Here is a 6,168-nt window from a genome sequence, read left to right as displayed (position 1 = left end):
AGATCTAAAGGTCCCTGGTTCAATCCCGGGTTTCGGCACAGTTGAGAGGTTCCTTGCTTCTAACAAAATAGGTCTTGGGATCAGCTGTAGTTCTTTTTCTCTATTCATCAAATTTTTTCCAACTGATCTACAACACAATCAATTTAACATAGACTTTGCTTTATGTCCTCCTTCTAAACTTGCTTCCACCTCTCTTACCTTCAGGTTTGACAATGAATATTTCCCATTTCATGCTTTTTTGTAAAGTAAACTCTTGTCTGCATTACCTTCCACTTCCCCTTGAACACAGATGTCAGTAGTCAGATGACATTGCTTACCTACTCATGCCAAATATATCTGGGTAATATAGTGCTAGTCCATTCAGAGTTAAAAAAACAACTACCTAACCTGGATCCAAAAAATGCTATTTACCCATTGCACCAGTTAATTGCGGAATGATACAGGACTCCTTAAAACATATCTCTACCATGTGAGGTTAAAAATCCAGGTCCTGCATCTATTTTGTTAAATGGTTTAAATTAAAGTATGAAGACCACAGCTATAAGCAGGCCGAAATAGCTCAGTTGGGAGAGCGTTAGACTGAAGATCTGAAGGTCCCTGGTTCAATCCCGGGTTTCGACACAGTTGAGAGGTTCCTTGCTTCTAACAAAATAGGTCTTGGAATCAGCTGTAGTACTTTTTCTCTATTCATCAAATTTTTTCCAACTGATCTACAACACAATCAATTTAACATAGACTTTGCTTTATATCCTCCTTCTAAACTTGCTTCCACCTCTCTTACCTTCAGGTTTGACAATGAATATTTCCCATTTCATGCTTTTTTGTAAAGTAAACTCTTGTCTGCATTACCTTCCACCTCCCCTTGAATACAGATGTCAATAGTCAGATGACATTGCTTACCTACTCATGCCAAATATATCTGGGTAATATAGTGCTAGTCCATTCAGAGTTAAAAAAACAACTACCTAACCTGGATCCCAAAACTGCTATTTGCCCATTGCACCAGTTAATTGCGGAATGATACAGGACTCCTTAAAACATATCTCTACCATATGAGGTTAAAAATCCAGGTCCTGCATCTATTTTGTTAAATGGTTTAAATTAAAGTATGAAGACCACAGCTATAAGCTGGCCGCAATAGCTCAGTTGGGAGAGCGTTAGACTGAAGATCTAAAGGTCCCTGGTTCAATCCCGGGTTTCGGCACAGTTGAGAGGTTCCTTGCTTCTAAAAAAATAGGTCTTGGAATCAGCTGTAGTACTTTTCTCTATTCATCAAATTTTTTCCAACTGATCTACAACACAATCAATTTAACATAGACTTTGCTTTATGTCCTCCTTCTAAACTTGCTTCCACCTCTCTTACCTTCAGGTTTGACAATGAATATTTCCCATTTCATGCTTTTTTGTAAAGTAAACTCTTGTCTGCATTACCTTCCACCTCCCCTTGAATACAGATGTCAGTAGTCAGATGACATTGCTTACCTACTCATGCCAAATATATCTGGGTAATATAGTGCTAGTCCATTCAGAGTTAAAAAAACAAGTACCTAACCTGGATCCCAAAACTGCAATTTGCCCATTGCACCAGTTAATTGCGGAATGATACAGGACTCCTTAAAACATATCTCTACCATATGAGGTTAAAAATCCAGGTCCTGCATCTATTTTGTTAAATGGTTTAAATTAGAGTATGAAGACCACAGCTATAAGCTGGCCGCTATAGCTCAGTTGGGAGAGCGTTAGACTCTAGATCTAAAGGTCCCTGGTTCCATCCCGGGTTTCGGCACAGTTTAGAGGTTCCTTGCTTCTAACAAAATAGGTCTTGGAATCAGCTGTAGTACTTTTTTCTCTATCAACATTTTTATCAACTGATCTACAAAATGATCAATTCAACATAGACTTTGCTTTCTGTCCTCCTTTTAAACTTTCTTCCACCTATCTTGCCTTCAGGTTTGACAATGAATGTTTCCCATTTAGTCCTTTTTTGTAAAGTAAACTCTTGTCTGCATCACATTCCACTTCCCCTTGAACACAGATGTCAGTAGTCAGATGACATTGCTTACCTACTCATGCCAAATATATCTAGGTAATATAGTGCTAGTCCATTCAGAGTTAAAAAAACAACTACCTAACCTGGATCCCAAAAATGCTATTTACCCATTGCACCAGTTAACTGGGGAATGACACAGGACTCCTTAAAACATATCTCTACCATATGAGGTTAAAAATCCAGGTCCTGCATCTATTTTGTTAAATGGTTTAAATTAAAGTATGAAGACCACAGCTATAAGCAGGCCGAAATAGCTCAGTTGGGAGAGCCTTAGACTGAAGATCTAAAGGTCTCTGGTTCAATCCTGGGTTTCGGCACAGTTGAGAGGTTCCTTGCTTCTAACAAAATAGGTCTTGGAATCAGCTGTTGTACTTTTTCTCTATTCATCAAATTTTTTCCAACTGATCTACAACACAATCAATTTAACATAGACTTTGCTTTATGTCCTCCTTCTAAACTTGCTTCCACCTCTCTTACCTTCAGGTTTGACAATGAATATTTCCCATTTCATGCTTTTTTGTAAAGTAAACTCTTGTCTGCATTACCTTCCACCTCCCCTTGAATACAGATGTCAGTAGTCAGATGACATTGCTTACCTACTCATGCCAAATATATCTGGGTAATATAGTGCTAGTCCATTCAGAGTTAAAAAAACAACTACCTAACCTGGATCCCAAAACTGCTATTTGCCCATTGCACCAGTTAATTGCGGAATGATACAGGACTCCTTAAAACATATCTCTACCATATGAGGTTAAAAACTCCAGGTCCTGCATCTATTTTGTTAAATGGTTTAAATTAAAGTATGAAGACCACAGCTATAAGCAGGCTGCAATAGCTCAGTTGGGAGAGCGTTAGACTGAAGATCTAAAGGTCCCTGGTTCAATCCCGGGTTTCGGCACAGTTGAGAGGTTCCTTGCTTCTAACAAAATAGGTCTTGGAATAAGCTGTAGTACTTTTTTCTCTATCAACATTTTTATCAACTGATCTACAAAATGATCAATTCAACATAGACTTTGCTTTCTGTCCTCTTTTTAAACTTTCTTCCACCTATCTTGCCTTCAGGTTTGACAATGAATGTTTCCCATTTCGTCCTTTTTTGTAAAGTAAACTCTTGTCTGCATCACATTCCACTTCCCCTTGAACACAGATGTCAGTAGTCAGATGACATTGCTTACCTACTCATGCCAAATATATCTAGGTAATATAGTGCTAGTCCATTCAGAGTTAAAAAAACAACTACCTAACCTGGATCCCAAAAATGCTATTTACCCATTGCACCAGTTAACTGGGGAATGGTACAGGACTCCTTAAAACATATCTCTACCATATGAGGTTAAAAATCCAGGTCCTGCATCTATTTTGTTAAATGGTTCAAATTAAAGTATGAAGACCACAGCTATGAGAAGGCCGAAATAGCTCAGTTTGGAGAGCGTTAGACTGAAGATCTAAAGGTCCCTGGTTCAATCCCGGGTTTCGGCACAGTTGAGAGGTTCCTTGCTTCTAGCAAAATAGGTCTTGGAATCAGCTGTAGAACTTTTTCTCTATTCATCAAATTTTTTCCAACTGATCTACAACACAATCAATTTAACATAGACTTTGCTTTATATCCTCCTTCTAAACTTGCTTCCACCTCTCTTACCTTCAGGTTTGACAATGAATATTTCCCATTTCATGCTTTTTTGTAAAGTAAACTCTTGTCTGCATTACCTTCCACCTCCCCTTGAATACAGATGTCAGTAGTCAGATGACATTGCTTACCTACTCATGCCAAATATATCTGGGTAATATAGTGCTAGTCCATTCAGAGTTAAAAAAACAACTACCTAACCTGGATCCCAAAACTGCTATTTGCCCATTGCACCAGTTAATTGCGGAATGATACAGGACTCCTTAAAACATATCTCTACCATATGAGGTTAAAAACTCCAGGTCCTGCATCTATTTTGTTAAATGGTTTAAATTAAAGTATGAAGACCACAGCTATAAGCAGGCCGCAATAGCTCAGTTGGGAGAGCGTTAGACTGAAGATCTAATGGAAAGGGGCGACCACTCGGTCCCCCCGAACGTATGGCGGAGTACCACGATCCCCCCGGGAAGCCATCTTGGGCGGGAGGCGAGTCTCGGCTGGTATGCCCGAAGCGGCGTAGCCGGGGCACGCCTTTTCCCGCCCTAGAGTGGGTTGGCCTAGACACTGACGCGGCTGGCCACGCCCTTGGGGCAGGCAGGGGCGGGTTTACGCCCGCCCTGAAGACGGATAAAAGGAGAAGCAAGATCAGAAGGCATCCTCTTGTTCCTGTGCTCTGAAGCTGCACCTCCTCGCTGCACGTGAGCTCGAGACGGAACGAAGAGCCAATTTTGAGCGTTGTAATCGTTCTTGTTTGTTTTTCAGATACTCTGTTGGAGAATGCCGAAGAAGGCGGGAAAGCGCATGACTACTGACCAGATGCTGCGCGTTCTCATGAAAGAGATGACCGAACTAAAGAGGCGAATGGATAAAAACGAGGAAGGGGGACCGAAACGTCCTTTGGCGGGAGCAGCCCCGGGAGGGAAAAACAAGAGGCCCAGGAGGGGAGCAGCTGGGGAAGACATCCCGGGTCCCAGTACCCCGCTCGAGGCACCCACTCCCGTGCCGGAGGAAGGGAATCCGATTCCCGTTGTGGTCACCCCCGTGTCCGGGGAAGATATGCCGCCCGAGCTGGCAGCACAATTAGCAGCGTGGTTGGGTGAAGGTAGCGAGGGCACCACGGCTGTCGACGCACAGGTGCTGATGAAGCAACTGCGTGAGTCACGGGAAGCAGCGAAGGTGTCCACGCCGGCTGCAGCTGTAGAGAAGCCACAGGGGACGGGTTCAGTAGCAGAGGCAGCGTCCAGTTCAGGTAAGCGGCCATTGCCGATTGCGAGGGATGAGTCAGCACCCTCTCGTAGGGAAAAGTTGGGTCAGCATGTTCCTTTGGCTATTAAAGAGAAGATATGGGCAGGGGAGTACGTAAACATCTTCTCGTTGCTTACTGATCACTATGAGATGGAGCATGTTAAGGGCCAGAAGGATCTCATGCATCCGAGTGTTTGGCGCGCAAAAATGGCCGCCTTTAAGGTAAATGAAAACATTGGCAATTGGGGCAAAGCATGGGGGGTTTTTACATCGATCTTGGGGGAACGAAGGCCCGATCTGTTACCCGAATTGCCGATTTATCAGTCACGAATCATGGGGTACTCGGTATCACACGAGGGTAATCATTGGTTCTGCTATGATAATCTGTTTAGAAAGGCTAAAGAACATGATAAAAACTTAACGCGGGACTGTTATGATTCTGTGTCATGGTCCAAAATGGAGGATACTGGTATGTTAAAATTGCCATTAGTAGGGAGTAACGTTGGCGAATCCTCCCGCCAGTATGCGGGGACGCCCTTTCGATCAGGTGCGGGTACCGACAATTACTCGAGGCCTGCCGGCAATACAGGAAAAAGGGGGGTTTGTTGGAACTTCAACAGGGGTAAATGTACTAGGCCCCAGGGATTGTGCAAATTTAGACACGAATGTAGTGGGTGTGGGCAATCATCCCATCCTGAGTCCACGTGCAGAGCCAAAACGGGTGATAACGGGGGTAGAGGAGGCGCCAAACAGGTCTAACATAGTCCGAGGGGCGCCTTTACCTACCCCGATTGATACCTTGGCAATGATTCCCTGGCTCAGTGAATACCCGGATCGTACTTCTGCTGGGGTGTTGCGGGACGGGTTTTCTTATGGTTTCCGCATCCCAGTGGGGGACTTTCAAGGTGTAGAGAAATGTAAAAATCAGCTATCGGTCTTCCAGCATACGACCGTGGTACAGGATAAGATCAGGAAGGAGGTTACTCGGGGTCGAGTCGCCGGTCCGTTTAGTGTACCACCGGTTCTTAACTTTGTTTGTTCCCCGTTAGGTGTGGTCCCAAAGAAGGACCCGGGTGAGTTTCGGCTGATACATAATTTATCAGCCCCACGTGGTCTTTCCGTAAACGAAGCGATAGACCCGGAAGTGTGTTCGGTGCGGTACGCATCCTTCGATGAGGCCGTAGCCATTTTGAATCGCCTGGGGCCCGGGGCGCTGATGGCAAAATCTGATATCGAGTCAGCG

The sequence above is a fragment of the Lissotriton vulgaris genome, chromosome 8, assembly GCF_964263255.1.
Source record: "Lissotriton vulgaris chromosome 8, aLisVul1.2, whole genome shotgun sequence".
Taxonomy (NCBI): domain Eukaryota; kingdom Metazoa; phylum Chordata; class Amphibia; order Caudata; family Salamandridae; genus Lissotriton; species Lissotriton vulgaris.
This window is presented reverse-complemented; position numbering follows the sequence as displayed.